The 20940-nt window shown below is 39.8% G+C and overlaps 1 protein-coding gene across 1 annotated transcript in view; it reads right to left on the bottom strand.

Moving 5' to 3' along the window:
- Positions 1-17861, bottom strand: part of PAK7 (p21 protein (Cdc42/Rac)-activated kinase 7) — a 231725-nt gene extending 213864 nt beyond the window's left edge. The window contains exon 1 of the mRNA XM_004687173.1: positions 17581-17861. The gene's annotated coding sequence lies outside the window, so the exon portion shown is untranslated. The remainder of the gene's footprint in view (positions 1-17580) is intronic.
- Positions 17862-20940: the final 3079 nt, after the last annotated feature.

Below are 20940 nucleotides of genomic sequence, written 5' to 3'. Positions count from 1 at the left end.
GGGTCAAACTTTGTTCTTAGTAGACACAAGGATATGTTTACTTAGCATGGTAATCCAAAACCACAGTTTCATCAATACAAGTTGATAGAAGCCTATGGAAATGCTTAGGTCTCTGGTCAACCCAGCCCTCTGTGATTTCTGCAGAAGCCCTTTCATACCTCCTCCAGTCTCCTCAAAACTGCCATGATCAACGCAACCTTCCTCCTCAAATTGAGTAAATTAACTTTGTTTATTTTAAACATAAAAAGAGAACATTTCCAGCAGAAATACTAACTTCCCATTAAGTTCCTCTGAATCTATCCCACCTTCACCTTTACTTTTGCTCCAGGAGAATAGTCCTCTTATTCTTCCTCCTTGTGTCCTCTGGGTTCAACTCTCAATAACAATTTTCAGTTCTTGCAAAATTCCACTTCTTTCTACCCACAGCTGACTCCTTACTACCAACAGTTAAACATGTTCTAGTCCATCCACCTTTATATAAAAGTCCATGCTACAATCCAACTCTCTACCCAGCTATTACCTTCTTTAACTCTCTTCAGCTCATCACATCAAAATTCTTGAAAGAATTTTCTTCATTTAGTGTCTCAACTCATTCACCTTCCAATCACCATTTCAGCTTTCTTACAGGAGAAGTGAAGGCAATACACACACCGTGAGGCTGCTATTTGGATTAAAGAACATAATAAGGCAAAATTCTTACAGCACCTTAAACAGTTAAGTCTCAACAAGTCAAAGCATTATTACTCATTCACGTATTTCATAAAGATTTATTGAGCCACTCTCTGTGGAAGGTGCCATGGGAGATGCTTTATTCCAAATATATAAAGCCTAGCTTCTCTTCTCAGCCCAGAGGGAAGGAGAAGGAAAACAGAAAACACACACAATTACAGCTTTCCCCTGTATCCAAAACTAAAGCATTCCTATGAAAGCTTTTATAAGCTAAAGTGGCAGAAAGTGAAGAAGTAACTATTGATTTATTTGGGAAAAAAATTGAGCATTCCGAAGTGCCAAAAGTAATCTACTAAATAATACCAGTGGCACGTAAGCCTAAAATAACATTAACATATAATGAAAGCAGGACAGATATGATAAATACATACTCGCTGTAAGTTAGTTGCAAGGAAGGAGTTGGGGGTGCCCTGCTCACTGCTTGGGGTACATGTGCCTCAGAGTTTACTGCAAAAGCAGTTTAGACTTTTTGACTTTACTCACTCCAGCGCCAATCTGCTTCAGAAAATAGGAACTAATGTAGGTATACCGCATAAGGGAAAAATGGGCTACTGCAATTTTCCAAAAGCAGGGGTGCCTGAACAAGACATAATAATTAATTTCATAAAGTTTGGGCCGACTCGATGACTGCAGTCACACAGAGCTGTGGACTATGTGGACTATTCCACCCTGGGAGACAGGGTTCATGTGGACCTGATGTGAGCAGTGTTCCCAGGTGGCTTACAACAGAAATTCTAAAATATAAAGGAATGGAACGGTGAGCCCTGAGGTTTCTGAGTAGGGAAAGGCAAAAGTATAGCACTTAAGTTCAGTAACTAGAACAACAAAGGAGGATAAAGGACTCCGTGGTGACAACCCAAAGCCACTCAGAACCATTCTTCCTCTGACTCTGACAGCGCTCACCAAAGTTCTTTTTATTTCTTTAAGAACATCAGAAATTATGAAAGGATTCCCTACACATTTCTGCCACCCCAAGTGGGAAACTCCAGCATCCAAGGAGTATCTGGTGTGAATGAGCAAACAAACAGAGGCTCTTACACCAGGGATGATGCATTTATTTCTTTCAAACCACAAATTCAAGATTTAACAGATACTGTTTTCAGAGCACAATGATTTGGAACCTGGCAGCTAGAATATCCTCTGATAGTTAGTTACTCACTCACCTGACCTCATCAACTCTGGGTGTCCTTCTTGCTCCACAACTGTTTTAGGCAGATGATTAACTTTAATACTCTTCTACTAGCCTCAGCTACTTCAACTAATTCATCCAGACTAAAGGAACTATCTAAGTTATCCAACTACATGCTGGGAATTGCTTGGCCAATACCCATTCCTCATTTCTTGTAGACCAAGTATATTTCATACCCCGTAAAAATTCACTAAACTTACTATATACCTACATATGGACATGACAGATTCTTGTCTCTCTGTCATCATGTACCTGTTACACACTTATTTTTCCATGAAGAAATGACTTCTAGTTGGGAGTTTCTAGCAAGGCACATACCCAGATGCAGTCATTTTTATTATCCAACTCAATAGCTAAATTTTATTTCTTTTTCTAACTTTCACTACTTTCTTGGTAGCTATTTCTAAAAATGATCATGAAATGAACCGCATTATTTGGGATACAGGGTTCTCCTAATACCTCGGCGGAGACAGCTTATCAACTGATACACCAGTGCCCAAAAGAAAGCAATTGCATTTCGTGGGTAGGTGATTTATTCCCGGAAAATATAACCGCCTTTGTTTCATCACAAGGTCAATTGTAACCTTACTTCTGCCCCATTTTTCAACATTAGATGCATGTAACAGCTGCATGCTTAATTATATAAGACTCCAATTCAGCACCTATAGTTATTATTATCTCATTCATTTGGAAATGACTTTGAGTGTAACTTAACTCTGGCTCAATGAACTTTTACCATTTTACACGTGGTGTTTTTGCCTCTATCAACACAGTCACAGTTGGCTAACAAAACACAGGGGTTTCTTCTGATCAGTAGTCAGACATATTAAGGCGTAGTAAAAATGCAACCCTCAAAATTAAATCCCATATCATGTCAAATAAGTCATATTTGTTATGATTTCTAAAGGGACCATCTAAGTTTTGCAGGTACACATTAAGGGAGCAACAGGCAGATATAGCAAGAAAGCAAGCCCTATTACTGTGATCCAATACGCTTACTGACTTCCAGCTACCAGTGTCGGTATTCCTGCACACATCTCCAAATTATGGGAGGTTGGAGATATAGAGGAATTAACATCCCATGGGAATTGCCTTCAACAAGTCACTATTGGGAGTTGGTGTAGATATCTTAGGTCCCTCTCCCGGACAGGACCATTCTGAGGCAGGGGTTTTAGACTCCTTCCTAGGACCCAAGGTATTAAACACTAAGTTGATAGTCTTTCGTATGGTTACAGAGGCAGCAGCATAAAGGGGGGTGGGTGCCTATATTTCCGCCCATTCACATGCAGCCACCTTTTACTAGCTGCAGGGGAGGAGGACTAAGCTGAGCAGGTAGGTGAAGCTTTGTATATAACATGGGAGACAGGTGGGATCTGGGGAGAACTATTGTACCTGTGGCTCACCTCGTACCCTGATATTTCTATATAGAAGATATGAGAGGGAGAGTCATTTGGGTCATACCCACCCCCACTTTAGGTCGAACATGTTTGGCTGGGTATGTGTCTGTGAGGGATGGATAATTTGGGGTGTTTTATTAGGAAAAATAGCTGGTCTTCCCCTCCCTCTCTAAATACCAATGTACTAAAGTTCTTTGGCACAAAGAGTCTGTCTTTGCCTTTGTGTACACAGACAGTCAGATTGCTTCAGAGACTGAAAGTTTGGGGGTGCCAGGCTACCCTTTGATACACTAAATCTCTCCTAATCATGCTCCTTTAATTTTTCAAATAAATTATTTGTTCACAAATCCTTGACTCAAAGGAATATAAAATCTCCAGAAGAAAGAGTTAAGGTTCAAATTCTGTCAACATTTACCTATAAAAGATATTTTCACACTGAAAAAAATCCGAGGACAACTGATAGGGCTGCAGTAATTGTGTCCTCAGCAGCATAAAAATGAGGTTGAGATTGGATCAAAGACTAAAATCCTATTTCCAAATGAAAAAATTTGAGGGTGTTGCAAGGGGCAAATCATATGCACACTGGGGCATCCTACAAAAATGCCTGTTTCACCAGCTCCCACTTCCTTCACATCTTTGGCAATGTGACTTTGCAGCAACACTTCTTAAGGAGGAGAAATCAATTTCTCCAGCATTAAATCTGCTTTGGCCAAGAAAGCATGTTTGAAATGATTGTACCAGTGCACAGCCTGGGCCTTAAAAGGCCCATGTGCTTTCTGCAAGCAGGTGCCACGCTAACAGGTCCAAAGGAGCCTTCTGAGGATGAGAGACACATTCGCCATCCATTCCCATCACTCCAAAGTATAGCCAGTCAACACCATACATATGCTAAGGTTCCTCTTAGAGCAGCTGGCTCTGCTGGTTCTGTTGGACCCACCTCGTTTCCAAACTGAATTATAAAGTTCCCCGCATTCAGTCCTTGGATTCCTTCTCTATCTCAATACAATGCGTTGGTGACATAATGAAGTCTGCTAGCTCTAAATACACCTACCTGCTGAGCCCCACATTTATACCTCCATCCCAGAAGTTCCTTCTGAACTCCAGACTCGCTTGTTCTACAAGCTACTCAACATTTCTACCAGAAGTAGATATCTGACATCCACTGGGATGTCTAATGTCTAAAATGAAATTCCTGATATTTTCTCCGGAAATGTCTTTCCCAGTCTTTTTTCTTAGCTGAAGGCAACTCCACTCTTCTAGTTGCTCAGGTCAAAAACCTTGGAATCCCCCTTGACTTCTCTCTATATGGAACCCTTATCCAGTCCTGAGGGAATACTACATTCAAAATACATGAAAACTGGGTGAACTCATCACTTTCACTGCTACAAAGTCAAATTAATACCATATTTTACCTGCATTATTGCACTAGTAAATTCCTCCTCCTTTCATACTTCCCCTGCCTCCCAGGAGAAAAAGTGATAACTATAAATATGTCAGGTTCTGTGCTCTACTCTGTAGAGGCTGTTCGAAGAAAAGGTATTTCGCGGTGCTGTCCCTGGTGGCACAACAGGTTAAGACACGGAACTGTAAGCTAGCAACAGCCACTTCAGTGCAAGCTCAATCCCCAGCCCAGGAGCTGTCCCACATGGCGCAACAGACCTCTCCTGTCTCGCCCTCTGCTCCCCTCAGCAGTTTACTTCATTGATCTGTCTGTTCTGACCCCCACTCTGTCTCTGGTGAATCCTCTCACTGCCCCTGCACCTCTGGCCTGTACTCCAGTTCTGTCTGCATAAATAAATAATTTTTTTATTACAAAGTTTATTTTTACATCATTTTGCACATTTTTTTTTCCAACTCGATTGTAATCCCCGCGGGTTTCCCATCACCAAATCACCCCTGTGCCACCACCATAGTCCCATGCATTTCCCTCCCTTCCCCCCCCCCCCATTTTTGATCCCATTCCTCACTCCACCCCCCCAGAATGTCTCTGGTATATGGTTGTTCATTATTTTTGTTAGCATAAATAAATAAATTTTTAAAAAAGAAAATAACAGGTATTTCACTCTGCCTCTAGGTCCTAACGGCTCTGACACCTTACCTCCCTCACCTCAGCTCCTCCTCACCCCCTCCTTCACTGTGTTCAAGCCACACTGGTCTCCCTGCATTTCCTCAAGAGTCAGGCATTCTGTCTTGGACTCTCTGCCCATGATGAATCTACATGGGTAGATCATATTTTCCATATGGGCAGTTCCATGGAGGCCGAGACTAACCACCTTGTTTAAACTTGTATCCTTTGCTGCCATCAACCCAGAACTTCTGATCCTCATCTCACTTTTTCCCAAAGCACAGATCACCTTGATATTCTATGCACATTCACATATACATATGTGACATATGTACACACTTTATTATTTACTGTCTGTCTCTCCTTACATAGGAAATATTTTCAGGTGCCACTGTGCGTAAAAGTACCATCCCATGTAAAAATACTAGTGTTTATGAATGTCTACTGAATGAATCAATGACTAGCTGTTTCTTAGTCTTCATCTAATCTACTAAAACGCAGGAATGAGAAGATACCGCCCTCACTGACAGATTCAATTATCTTTCTTTTAATCCTACCAGTCAAATGATTAACTTGGGATCAAAGGTTTTGCTGTTTTTATGGTGACATCAACATTGAATATGTTGGTTTATGATGAAGAGAAAAAAATACCTTCAGTGAGTAAGCTCTTATTGAAAATAAAATTGAGGTCTAAAAAGAAATGGGAAACCACTTGCTAAAGTCTTCACTCTTCTAGTTCAAGCAAATAAAAACTCTATCTCATTTGTCTTTCATTACTTTTTAGTAAGGTACTGCGATGTCATTATTCTCAGTAGCCCTGGGTGACTCCAATATTGATTTTGAGATTTTCCCGGCAATTCTATACAATACATATCACCTATAATGTTCTACTTCATTGTTGTGGACATATATGCATTTGAATGTTTTATATTTTCCAGATGATAATATATCCTTTGGAATTTTGATAGCCCTTACTTCCCAAAAACTCAAGACCATGTGATTTCCTATTTCACTTCATTCAAATGACACACAAGAGTAAATTTTTGTAATCATCCAATGCTGAAGAAATAACTAACAAGTTAGTTCTGAAGCCTATCAAATTATGCAAATATTACCAAACTATCATTTTAAATACATTTCATAGCAAAATAGGCTTAACTTTAGATTATTTTTCTCTTAGAATTTTTAAAAAATGTATTTTTCTGGCCCTCCCTGGTGGTGCAACGGGTTAGGATGTAGCACTGCAATCTAACCACAGGCATTTCAGTGCAAGTTCGATCCTCTACCCCAGAGGTGACCCACCTGACGTGGCAGACCTCTCCTGACCCACCAGCTGCTCCCCTCAGCAGTGTGCTTCATGGATCTGCCTGTTCTGCTCCCCACTCTGTCTCTAGTGAATCCACTCATCTCCACTGCACCTCTGGCCTGTACCCCAGTTCTGTATGTATAACTAAATAAGTCTTAAAAAATGTATCTTTCTAAAATGTCACTTGCTTTATAATTAATAAAGTGCCCTATATTTTCTGGTAATGATATTGAGAGTGGGCAATATGTAAGTATAAAATGATCTAAAAACATAGCACAATCCTAACCCAAAGGTGACAATTTCAAAAGATTCCCAGGACCAAGACAAGTAAAATAGCTTAATGCAACACAGTAGGGAGTGGTAAGGTCTCTGGCAAAATGAAGAGTGTCTGGTAGAGGCAGTTCCTAAGCCACCATGGATGTTGGCCATGGGAAAATACTGTCAGGCTTGCCAAATTTTGTATTTGTGTATATATGATAATTTTTAAATTCAGAAATCTGTATTTTTAGGGGAAATTTCATACTTTATGTACCAAACTGAATATATCAAGGAAACAAGTTTGGAAGCTCTGTTCGCAATCTGTATTGTCAAATGTTTACTACTAATAGAATTTACATTCCAAAGTTAACTATAGTTCACAGATAGCTAACATCTGCAGTAGTTGTTCCCTAACTCCTAGTAGTTGGTGGGCACTAGGTAGTTTCTTTCAACATTATAGACTGATAATATGTCAAGGCAGGGTCGCCCTGCAGGAGTCCAAGCTAAAGTCAACACAGTAACTGCTGTTACATAGGGTGCCCCTATGTCTTTACAGTCCCTTCCAAGGACCACCCTAGATGCCTGCCACTATCTATGTGACCAGAAGACTAAAAAGACCGTGGGACTTACACTGGGGAACCCCTTGCTTGGACCACTTACTTGATACATTTCCCTCTCAAACATTCCCGTTTTTTCCTCATTTTATAGTGCATTTGTTACTATGGAAACAAACAGTGTCAAAGTCTTGGGCAGAACTGAGTAAAATACCAACTTCCAGTATAAAAATCAATAGATGTTCAAGCAAGGGTCATATTACCAACCAAGCATATTCCTATCAGGTGTGGAAAAGAGCAGTAGGTGTAAGTTGTATCTAGTAATCAAGTAATTATTCTATCTTTCACTCTGTTGTTGAAAAGCTGGCTCTGAGCTTATGGTTTGCTTCATTACTTTCTGTCTCCACAACATCTAGAATATCTATTTTCTATCCATATCCATTATAGAATTTTTGTCTCTAAACCAGTAACAGAATATTAATCTTGCCTTCCACGTGTCTTTCACTTATAGAAAGCAAAAAATTAATATTGGAGTACAACGTTTTGTAAGAAAATGGATTGCATCATTGCTAGGTTGCATTCCAGATTTTTAAATGATGACATTCCCATGTATTTGGATTCACATTTTAACGTAAGTAAAATCCATTCATAATGCATTTATGAAAGATCTGAGATGTGTCCACACAAAACTAAGTGCTGGAGAGATAAAGAGGCAAGACACTTACTTCTGAAGAGTTTTCAGTCAAGTACAAGAGGAGAGACAAGTAAGATAATATCTAAAACACTGAGAAGTGTGATCCAGAGGCACATGGGGGAATTTTGGAAGAGGCAGAAGTGATGGCTCATAGGAAACTTTCAATGAACAGGTTAACAATTAGATGTTAACTTTGCGGTGGAAATGAAGACAAAATGAGCAGACAGGAGGTTGAAATAGGTTCAGTTGAAGAGTGCAAGGGAAGGGCAGCAGATGTAAGGAAAAGTTTTCAGTTGATGAGATGAAGGATCCACTTGGTGTGGAGTATGGGAGGAGTGAAGTCTACTTGGACTTTACAACCTGGAGGTAGTTGTTGTCTTAAAAATGCTCTTAAAATGTAAAACAAACTCAAGTCATGAGTAGCTATTGACCAAATATTGGAAAATTCCTTTTGCTTTCATGTCTCTATAACCTAGGCAATATTGTTCTAGAAAATACACAAACGAAAACTCTACATTCAGGTTATGCATTTTTTTTCCTTTAGCTCTTCCTCTACCATCAATGTTTACATTTTTTTAAAAAGATTTTATTTGTGCATACAGAACTGGGGTACAAGTCAGAGGTGCAGGGACAGTGAGAGGAGTCACCAGAGACAGGGCAGGGAGCAGAACAGGCAGATTTACGAAGTAAACTGCTGAAGGGAGCAGGGGTGGGTCAGGAGAGGTCTGCCGCACCATGTGGGTCACCTCCGGGGTGGGGGATTGAATTCGTACTCAAGTGGCTGTGGCCAGCTTTCAGCACTGTGTCCTAACCTGCTGCACCACCAAGGAGGGGCCAGTGCTTAAATTTTTAAAGGTTAAATCATACCATGTGGCAACTGTCCTGACTTTCAGAGAAATTTTCTTCTAAATAAATGAAGTGTAAGTTTTCTGGACTTTCTTTTAGGAAAGTCCTTTTCCTGAGTCAGTAGGCTGCAACGGAGCTAAACTACACCAAGGGAGGCAACTCAGTTGAAAGTTAAAAACAATTAGCTAAAAATTAGTCTAACAGAAACATTCATTTGCATGACTCAAATGAACATCCTTAGAAGCAAAAAGATCAAGTTCCAGCTAGAAAATAGCTAGTTTCTAATATAGTGTACCAACCCTAAATTTGAAATTTAGTTAGCAATTGTTAAGTCTGTTACAGATCTTAATTTTGAGAATGAAGGTATGAGGTCTCGCCCGTTCTCCCTGACAATCCCTCTCACTCTTCTCCCTTAATTTGTTATTACAAAAGTGGTGGAAACAGAACCTTTATATTGCATCTTCTTGATACAGATGAACAGTGCTATAGTGGAGGTACAGGGATACGAACCAGTGTTTTATAGGAAAAACAGAAATACTATTCATTGTCTATCTACCTGCATCACCAATGACAATGACAATAACCTTGGAAACTGACAAATTAAACCTCATAACTGATATTCATTTTAAATGTAAGTTAAATTTAATTCTTATTCAAGCAACCCAATACTGAGCTTGGTGTTGATCATTCAATGACTCATACTACTGAGGATGTTGAGGCAATCAATGCATTTACTTTCCTCTTTCATAAGGAAATTTGTACTAACACAAACAATGAATCAAAGGATATGTAAACACTGAACAGTCAACCTGGGTTGATTAAATCCAGTGACTTTTTTCAATTATTGAAAGTTCAAGGACTCAAAACAAAACTTCTTATCCATTGAGTTTCCAAACACCACACTGTTTATGGACTCTAAAGACAATGTGACTCCTAAGAGCATGATGCTTTGCCACGAGTGACCAATTTTATAGTGCTTTTATAAAGATTAATTAATGCATACACATAACACACCTGGGAGAGGACTTAGCACATACAATTCAATGTTAGCTATAATCATAGAAGTGAATGCAATCTACTTTTTCAATAACCTACATTGCTTTTTTCAGAAGAAGCTAATGGTGTGTGTGGGGTGGGGGAGAGAGGAGGGGGGTGATGGGTATGGGAACAGGTGAGACTCACTTTTCTAAAATAGTTATCTTACCAAGGTCAGTTCTAATACTGGCGGGAGTAAGAGCACAGATGGTGTGCAAATAACTATATAACTGTATATTTAAATATTATAAATCCAGCTAAAAATCTTAAAGTGAAGGAATCCTATGTTCCTAGCTTGGACAGAAAGGAGCCCTGTGTCATTGAAGATTTTCTCTGTGCTGTTTTCAGAGCAAATGAAAAATAATTATCCTTTTCTCTTCCATTTACAGTCTTTTTTTCCTCAAGGGAAAGTGTATAAACAGTTATAAACACATTGTGAACCTGAGCATTAAATTACCTAGATAAGCAAGAACATTACCTATTTATGATTACTGTAGGAAGAATACAAACTGGCCTAAGGATGCTTTTTTTTTTTTTTTAAAGTATGCACCAAAAAGTTTGAGGTTAGAACTGATGGTAGATTGAACTCAAACAAGACTGCAGGATTTGCAGGTGTGTTGGCACCTGATCTATTTCCAAACTACACTTCTTACTTCTGCTAAGCTGCTTTCTGAGTGGGGGTGAGGGGGTCTAATGTTTTTACTGACTCATGTCTCATCTGAGAATAACTCTGTTCTAAAAATCTTGCCCATACATGAAAATCACGTGTGAAAAGTCACACTCTGTAGGGTATGTCACTGCTAACTCAGGAGAAAATGGCATCTCCTTTGTGGGGCACATCACAACCTTGTACTGTTATTCTTCTGAGAGTCTGCATCTTGGCAGATGTTCCCTACAGGAAGGCAGAATGGTTGCTATTCGAACCTACTGGTTCCAAGTCCTGTGGTATTTGTATTCTTTTATTTGGTGTTGGCCTGCTCATCAAGGTGTCCAAGATCCCCAATGTCAAGTAGCCTAGGTAGGGATTGCACCCTAAGCTTGACAGCCAGCAGACTGTGACCTGAGCAGGCTGGCCTCAGTGAAATGTGTTTCTACAGTACCTGGTAGCTATACCTGGGAACTGGTTAGGTGTCCATTCTTTTTCGCTACCCAATGTATAGGAAATATTTGAATGAAGAGCCTAGAACTGACGGTGGACTGAACTCAAAGACTACAGGACTTGCTAAATGTAAGAAAATTCAGAACAAAAGAAGCCTAGACTTGTGCCTAGCAAATTCTTCCTGCTCAAGTGAAACAGTTGCTTTCATTTGCATACAAACTAAGAGTCACTGCTGATACACTTGGCAGAGGCCCTGACATGTGCTAATCAATGAATGTTTGTTACATAAATGAATAATTAGGACCTGAATGTGTATCTACACCTTTATTTGTAAAACAGTGCTGATGTAGGGTTCTGGTTCATAAAACAATGTTATCACTGGCTAGGTTTTGAAAAATTCAGAAAGGTATAAAAAACAAAAGCCATCCAGATGTCTATCACGCACAGACTGCCTAACATTTTGGTCTCTATTCTATGTTTTTACACACCTAGATGACTTCCACTTCACAACACATTAGCATTGTTTTGCAGTAGTGCATTTCATTCTTTCCACTTAAAATTGTGAATTAGTTCATTTCTTTCATACCCGTAAAAATACTTAATATCTACGTAATCGTCAACCATTTTGGAACTTTAAAATGTCTTCAATTAGCTCTCAACTTTTAGTGATGTAATTTATTTTTGATTTTTTATTAGAGTATAACAATAGAGTATATATTTTTTTTCTGCATCTACATCCTTCATAAAGACTAAAAGTAAAAAGCTAGATAGCTGCTTCAGATAACCTGAACTTTGAAAAGCTTTTGACAAATATTTTTAAACAGTCCAAGAAGATCGCATCATAAAGCCTTTCGTCCCATTGGGAGTGAGTATGCCTTTGCACAGAATCCTGGCCAGTACTGAATGCTATTTCATCAATATCATTTTGTTTATTTAAGACATGAAACATGACACCTCATATTTGTTTTAATTTTCATTTTTGTGATTAATAGTAAGACTACTAAATATGTGTGCTGGCCTTATTTCTTCCTTTTGAATTATTTATTGAGACATTTGAAAAGTTCTAGGGGCTGTTATTGTCTACTTGGTGACATGCAAGAGTTCATGCAATTATAGTAAGTATTGGGTCATGCGAGGTATTGGCTATTTTTCTCCAGAATTATTTTCTGCTTTAAATTTTTTTTAGCACAAAAGTTTAAAATATATTCAAGTCAATCTTTTGCTTTCTGATTATTTTGCCATTAATTTTATAATAAAATATACTTCCCCCTAAAATTAAATGTTCCAGTTTTCATTTCTGTTCTAAAAAAACTTCCCAACTTATTTGGCCTCTATTGAGTCATATAAACAGAAGTTCTTACTTGAATGTTTTTTTATATAATTAGCCAATTTCCTTGACACTTTTGTCAAATACCTATTTCAAAAAGCCTTCTCTACCACATATCTATTTCCCCAAACTAGCTGTCTCTCCAGAATATTCTATTGCATTGAGCTGACAGCCCACCAGCACTAACTGCACTGCTATAATGATTGCAGTTCAATCATCAGATTTTTATTTCTAAAGGGCAACCCACACCTACTTCATATATATTTTTTGTAAAACTTTCTTGACTACTGTCATACAATTATTCTTCCAGATGAATATTGAATCATTTTGTCAAGTTCTTCCAACCCCAATGCAATAAAACTAAATAAATAATCTGGGGGAAAATAATCATTTGATAATATCCAATTTTCTACTCAAATATATGGTTATGTTTTCATTATTTCTTTTATGTGTGTGAAATTTTACAGTTTTCTACACAAGTCCTTAGATAGTTCTTATTACTCCCAAGGATTTGATGTACATGTATGCACAGGTACCATTTTCCTAATTTATTTTTTTCTTTTGTGGGTTCATGAGTAGAATCATTTTCTATTGCCTTTTAGTTGGTAAAAACTGGCATTTGGGATGGTCACTGGTTTCTTAATGTGTATTTTATAGTTAACCAGTTTTCTGAGCTCTCATTACTTCTTTTCGTTTTTACTTGACTCAACTGTGTATCATCCCTTCAAATCTAGACACAATGTCTAATTTTTATTTACTTCTGTGGAAAAGTTATACTTAAGCATATGCATTGCATGTTCATTATATATTACTGAATACTGCCTTTTATGAGAGTAATGAGATGATGTGAAGTTGTAACCACCCAAGAAATACAAAATGTAACCTGTGTTGAACCACATTGATTTCCCTCAGGTACTCAAACTTACTATTCAAAACTACCCAAAAAAGGCTCTGAGTGAGAGAGACATTAAGTCACTTTTCACTTGCATAAATAGAATAAAACAATTCAGCTAGTGATTAAGAATTTCGACAACTGTGGAAGACAAAGAAACACACCAGGAACTTGTTGTCATAAAGAACAATGTGTGTCTTTTCACCCAAGAGACAACAGCCAGGATGGTTTCTAAAATAGAACAGAACCCATCTAGATACATTCAGAAAGCAACTGCATGCTTTCTACATATTAGCAGATTCCCTTTCCCACCAGATTAACACAAATTCCCTACCTAAAAAATCAGTACCTACTAATTATTAATTCATCAAATATTTGCCGTGCATCTGATTTGGGATCTGGATTACGGGGAATGATAAGAGGACTATCTATAGTAACTAGAATGGATACAGACAGAAAAGAACCTGGCATAAAACACAAGCTCAATAAATTCTATTTATAATTATTACATATGATTGCTTATTATTATTAATCTCTAGAAGGCTAGATATCTGGGTTACCATTGTCCTCCTAGGGCCTAGCATGGCAAATATAAGTGCCTAATAAATATCTGTGAAATGTTGGTGGATGTGTTTTTACAAAATCCTAGCTGCTAGAAAATACTGACTCAAATTTTTACTTGCTTAAAGCCAATTCTTAAAAGATGCACTTGTTAAAGCCAAGATACTCCTCTTTTGAAGTTATAATGAAGTTCTAATTTTTTTAACACAAATTTAAAATTTTAAAGTTTAAAAGTTTCTTAAAAATCGTATCATTGAATTAGCCTAAAAAAAGTGCTAAGGGACAATCCTTCACTCATTCACCAAACTTTTTGGAGCATCTTCTCCAGGCAAAGCACAAAATAAATGGTACACAAGAGTTTATAGACATTGTAAGTATTATATCATAATAATATTATATTAGTTATTACACCAAACAAATAGAAAAGTTTAAATTGCAATGAATACTTATGCAAGAAGTAGGATAATGAGTTGGTGGGAAAGGAAGTTAAGGATAAGTAGAGCTTGGACAGGCAAAATCTACAGAAACAAGATCAAGGAAGAGGACGTCAGTGACTGCAGCGAGAGGGAAAAATGCCCAAGATCCCAAGACTCTGGGAGTCTCTCTGGAATATGTTAGGTGTGTGAATACAGGATTCCATCTATTCTGAGTAAAAGACTGGAGGAACACACAACAGAAGTCTTGTTAGAAAGTTACACTAGGGGCCCTCCCTGGTGGCCTCAGCAGCGTCAGTGGAAGTTGATCTGTATGGTGCAGACCTCTCCTGTGTCCTCTGCTGCTCCCCTCAGCAGTGTACTGCCATCTATCTGCCTGCTCTGCTTCCCACTCTCTCTCTGGTGAATCCTCTCACCGCCCCTGCATCTCTGGCCTGTACCCCAGTTCTATATGCATAAATAAGTAAATATTAAAAAAAAAAGTTATACTAGTGGTCCAGGTGATTACTTGAAGTTTGATGTGGGTTGATGGGGGGAGGAGAGCAGGGTGGAAATAAGTTTTATCAAGATATATTTAGGAACATGCAGAAGTCATATGACTGCACAATGATTTTAAATGTGGAGGGCCAAAGTGATAAGAGAATTATTGAGTTTCTGGTTAAAACAACTCCAAGAGAAATATGCCCCTTTCTAAGACAGAAAGACTGGGACCATATTAAAGGGTTGTTTCGTTGCTATTGACATTTTTGTTACTTAATTTGGTTTTCTGTTGCGTTGGTGTGTAAAACATGTGTAACAGGTTATGTTTGGGTCACCTGCAGGAGACTGAGATCCCAGCTTGTCTGGATCTCAGATAAGTGATATTTGTATAAATGGAGTACCTTTGAATGTTGCTCTCCCTATCCTTGCTGGGTAACTAAAACCACAAACAGGTTAGCTGGATTCTATAGCCTTTAACGTCTTTTTGGACTCATACTCTATCTTTATCTTCTGCACATGTGCGTAATATCTTATCCATGTGGAGCCTGAAATGTGATCTCACTTAAAATGGTCTTGGCAGATAAAATCAAATTAAGATATAGTCCTACTGAATTAGAGTGGGCCCCATATCCCATAGGAACGGTGTCCTAATAAGAAGAGAGATTTCTGAACACAAAGATGGCCCAAGGGAGGTGAGGAGCATAGATTGGAGTTATGCAGTCACTAGTCAAGAATAATGGAGCTACCAAAAGCTAGAAGTGGTAAGTAAGAATCCATATGTAAAGATTTTGAAGGAAGCATAGAGTTATCAAGACCTTGTGAAAGACTTCTAGCTTCTAGAATTGTGACAGAATAAATGTGTTGTTTTAAGTCACTTTAACTTTAAGTAATTTGTAATGGCAGCCCTATGAAATTAATATACTTGAGAAGCTTGTGTAACTCACACTTGAACCTAATATACCATAGAATGTATTTTATGAGTTTAATAATCATCCATTTCCCTTCTTTAAATGGTCACCAGCATTTTTTGGTGGTTTATGGGTGAATCACACACCTACCCATTAAGGTAGCTCTTACTATTCCTAGTCTTGTTCTATGAGTGAGAAAACAGGTTTGAGAAAGTTAAACAGCTAACCCAAGACCATAAGCTAAAGATGGAAGAGTCAGTTCAAATTCAGTGTCTCATCACCAAGATAATACCCCACCCTTGACCACCTGCCTCACACCTGCAGTGTTTTAGCAGCTCTGACAGAACTGCCAAAAGGTTTTCAATACCTGCAATTAAAATTCAAAGTCAGACAAACAAGAGGTTGTGAGAATCTAGTACAATCAATCTACACCCATTGCAGAGGAACATAAGCTTTATTCTAGGATCAACACTATCAATGAACTTGCCATCAAGATTGGACATTTATGACTTTAACTTATTTAAATGCGTTTTCCTCAAGCATTCCCTATTTCACTTTGAAGATAGTGACTCATTCTTGCCACCTAACAAGACCATAAAAATAAATAGTAAGTGCTGAGGGAAGTGTCTCTAAACTTCATAGTCACAGATGTCCATCCTTTAAATTACATAGCAAAAAAATAGAAGCATATTCTAAATTTACCTTCCCTCCCTAACTCAGAGTTGTGCTGCTGAATACAACAGATACACAAATACAAGTAAAGCTGTTATTATAGGTGTCAATCGCATCGAGTTCTGGCATAGAAAGGGCTTCTAAAGAGCACTTAACCATCTGGACTCAGGTGAGAAAGTCTGTATGCCACCAGAGAAAATGATGAGCTGAGAGGTGTGGAAGTAACCTATGACATGATTGCTATTTTCCTACCCGTGTGGAATGCCGGGTTCCCTGTTTTCCCCAAAAGTGTATTCTGCCTTTCAAGCTGTCATTAACTATTAACCATGACACTTTTCTTTGGCTTTGTGCCATCCTATGCTTAAAGCTTCAAACACACACACGTTCCAGAAGAGTGCTCATTCTTCTGCAAACTGGGCACTGATGATCCCTGGACTTTTCAAGTTTACCTTCTAGGAGGCCAACATCACACTCAATTTTGACATGAGTTTGGAACGGAAATCCTCTTCCACGCTCTGCCTGCACCCGTGCCGGTGCCCACGAATAGAACTTCTCTCTCCATTACAACCCACCAGACACACACACACACACACCCCAAGACAAGTAACAAAGGAAAACAGCCCCATAAAGGCTCAGCTATTGCATCTTTCAGTCTACACCTGCCACGAAACAAAAATCATAAGGAATCCGGTCCTGGTAAGATGCCCAACACGGCTCTGGAGAAGCAGGAACCGCGGCACCCCCCGGGTGTGCGCTGCTGTATACACAAAGAACTGGTGCTGGGTTGGCTAGTGGTCCGGGGACCAGCTTGCTCGCGAGGCTGATTTCAGAGGTTCTCCCCCATGCCCTCCCACCCAGCAGAAAGAACTATCCTTTATTTGACCTGTAGAGAGCCCACGCTGGAGGGCGTGGAGGGGCTAGGAGGCGGTCCCCCCACCCCTCCCCTCAGGCCAGCAGGTCCCCAGCCTCTGGCATCTCCTAGGAGATGCACAATTGCGCGCTGTCACAGATGTCCGCTCCACATCCTCGCCCGGCCACGCAAGATGCCCGGGGTCCTGGCCGTGCGCATCCCCGCAAGCGCCCCTCCCCACGAGGCTATCCACCCTGGCAGCCCCGCCAAGCGCGCCAGCGTACCTGGTGGCTGGCTGTCAGCGAAGCGGCGGTGCCTCACCCCCTTCTCCTCCGCGGCTACATCGCTCGCAGCGCCATGTTCCTGGTCTCCCCGGGCGCACGCCGGGCAACTACTACGGGCTGTGTAGGGGCAAGGGGGGCGGGGGCCTGAGGGAGGGGGTGGGAGGCTGAGCCAAAGCTTTCTACTCTCCACCCAAGCCTCCCCCAGCTACTGAGCATGCCCAGCTGGCCGGCTTCGCCCCTAGAAGGACTTTCCGTGAACGCACGCAGCTGCTCCGGGTTTTCGCGGCAGCCGGCGGGAGGCAGGCGGTAGCAGCTGCGGGGGGTGGGGGTGGAGAGGTGTGGGGGGAGGGTCGGGGGAGTGTCTGCACTCCGCGGAGCCCTGGGCTGGGGAAAATAATCTTTCTGCAATCCAATCATACCTTACCTCGGCCCTCCCCGACGTGGCAGCTTCTGCACGTCCCTTCCCACAAACGCCAGGTTCGGATAAATTTTATATAGGACCTGTGAAGGACTGGGTTGGGCTTAAGAGGAGAGCTGTAAGGGGGAGGGAGCGAACAGAGATCAGTCCGCTAACCTCGGTGCTAACACCGAGATCCCGGGTTTCGCAAACTTCAACGTGCGGATAAATTAAAATGCAGATTTGGGTTCTGAAGGTCTCGCCTCGGGACTGAGATCCTGCAAATCAAACTAGCAGCCAGGACATTCTGCCCATCAAACTAGCTCCGGGTGCTGCTGGTCCTTAACCACGCTATTAAGGACCAAGGATCTGGTCCTCGCACTTAGCAAGGATTTGGAGAATGCCCCCCCCCACACACACACACACTTCAACTGGCCTGCGCGCGCACGCACACACACACACACACACTTCAACTGGCCTGCCGGGCATCTACAGGAAACTCACCACCACCTGCATTTTCCCACAAAAGGTGTAACCGTAGAGAAGGTGCCTCTGGCATTCTGTTCCCCGGGCTGGGGGTGGGGGGGAGGATTCTCTGTAGTGCTAGACTCTGAGCACTGGGGCAAACTGGCAGCTGACTTGGAATTTGCGGCCTGAAGAAGAAAGCACTGCACCTTTCCAGGTTTGATTTGCTAGTTGGCTAGCAAAGTAGGTGGTAACTGAGGGTCTCTAAACAAATCTGGACCAGTCAGCCTTGGCAGTCCCATGCTTTTCCTGTCTGGGACAAAAACTCACAATGGGTATTGTGATTTTTTGCATGTACAACAGTGAGAATTAAGAAAACTGACAGATTGGGATGAAAGACATTTGTTTATGTACCAAGAAATGACAAGGCTTTGGTGAGAGAGCTGTAGCTTGCAATATTATCTTGTGGTTTGTCTTGAATCCCTCTTTCTACCAATGTTCACTCTCTTCCCAATCCTAGAAGACTCCAGCATGGTCAAGACTGTTCACTGTCCACACTAAAATGAGAGAGAGACATTTAAAAGACCAGTCATGAGTTTTTAACCTTGGAGATCACACTCGTATCTGTCCTCAACTGTCCCTCTTAAGTTATTGTATATGGTATTTATTTTTGGTAATGGAACAGCAGATTAAAAGTAAGGGTTTGTCTCCATTGGTACCTATTATTGGACTCAAAAATCTTAACAGTTTTCTAATTAATGGTACAATATAACTTTCCATTCGCTCAGTAACCTTAATATAGAAGTTGTGCTATCAAAACAAGAACCATAAAATAAATGGTTAATTACTTTTTTCCCTCAGTTTTCCTATGTATAGAGGAGAAATGTGTTCTGTTATAACATACCCTCTGTGCTTCCATTTAAAGAAAACAATCCCTAAATCCATCTTTCTATTTTCAAAGTCACTTAAGTGGTCTTAACTAACCACTCCCACTCCCCCTCCACACTAATTTGTATAGTTCCTATATTTTACTTTTTTGTATGTGGCACAAATGCAAATGCAGGAAATATTTTATGATTATTGTTGTCTATTTGTGATTGATTGGTATCCATTAAAAATTTGCCTTGAGATACTGAAATTTATCACAATCTCTTTGCCATTATAAAAAAGTCTTTGTTTTGTATGCTTGTTTCTACTAGAAAAGTACTCTGATGATAGTTGCCTCAAATTCATTTAAGAGGCATGCAAAGTAGAGATTTTAAACAAATAATAATGCCATTTCTATAAATACTGCATTGCATTAAGTCCTTTTATATAATGTTTCTTGTGCGTTCCACAGGCAATGTGTTGATTAAGCAGAAACTCCTGTGGATAGGAGCGACAAAAAGTAGGAGTAGGGAGAAGTAGAAGTTAAGAGTTATGATGCAGGCCGGTGATAATCTTGCCAGCCTTCTTGGAGATCTGAAGCTAGGATGCTTCTTCAGAACTGTCCCAAGTTAGCTGGAATTATCCAGCCCTTTATATCCTGATATCAGGTCACTGAGTGTGAACTGCCTTGGAAGGGGCATGAACATGAACTTGAAAAGTCAGCCCTCTGAAGCTAGGCAATCCATAAAGGAGCTAATAACTAAAGGTCTTCTACTAACAGCAGTCCCTGCAACTGAGATAACAAGTCCTTCATTTAGGGTGTCTTGGCAATACATTATTTTGTTCAGCACATACTTTTTTTTAATGCAGTACTTTAAAATATAAAAAAAAAATTTGACTGTATTGATTTGTCAAGTAGGGATCAGAAACTTTACTTATATATAAGAAATAGACTTTCAGCAATGCTCAGAGAGTTAAAAGTTGGGGATTTGCATTGGGGGTTGCTGGTGGAGGTCATGGAGAGAATGTGACTCAGGTTGAGTGAGACAAGTATAGCAATCTATAGCAATCTATTTGTCTTGCAGGTGTCTTGTTTTCTTATTGACTTTTTTTGTTTAATTAAGGTAATATTGGGGTATTAGCCCATTTGGGTAAATTGAATTTTTTTAAATTAAGGTAATTGTGGGGTATTACCCCATATTGGGGTATAATCCCATCTGGTATTAGTACCATAGTGCAACCACCACTAACTCATCCATTTTCCACCACCACATAAAACACCATTGTGTTTTCTTCCTTCTTTGTTCTCTCCTCTCTGTCAGCCAATCCCCACCCTCACCTCCTTGGTGTTTCAGTATAGTCAGCTATCAAAGGTTAATTTTTCAGTTTGTCTCTGACTATTGATTTGATAACTTTATATTCCACTATTAGTGACACCATCTAATATTTGTAATTCTCTTTCTGATTTATTTCACTTAGCATTCCCTTTCAAGCTCCATTCATGTTAGCACAAATGGCATGAATTTAACTTTTTTGATTGCTGAATAATCCATTGCATATGTATGGTACATCATCTCGATACACTCATCTGTTCTGAGACACTTAGATTGGTTCTGTAGTTTTGCTATAAT

The sequence above is a fragment of the Condylura cristata genome, unplaced genomic scaffold (assembly GCF_000260355.1).
Source record: "Condylura cristata isolate star-nosed mole 26May11 unplaced genomic scaffold, ConCri1.0 scaffold00022, whole genome shotgun sequence".
Taxonomy (NCBI): Eukaryota; Metazoa; Chordata; class Mammalia; order Eulipotyphla; family Talpidae; genus Condylura; species Condylura cristata.
This window is presented reverse-complemented; position numbering and strand designations above follow the sequence as displayed.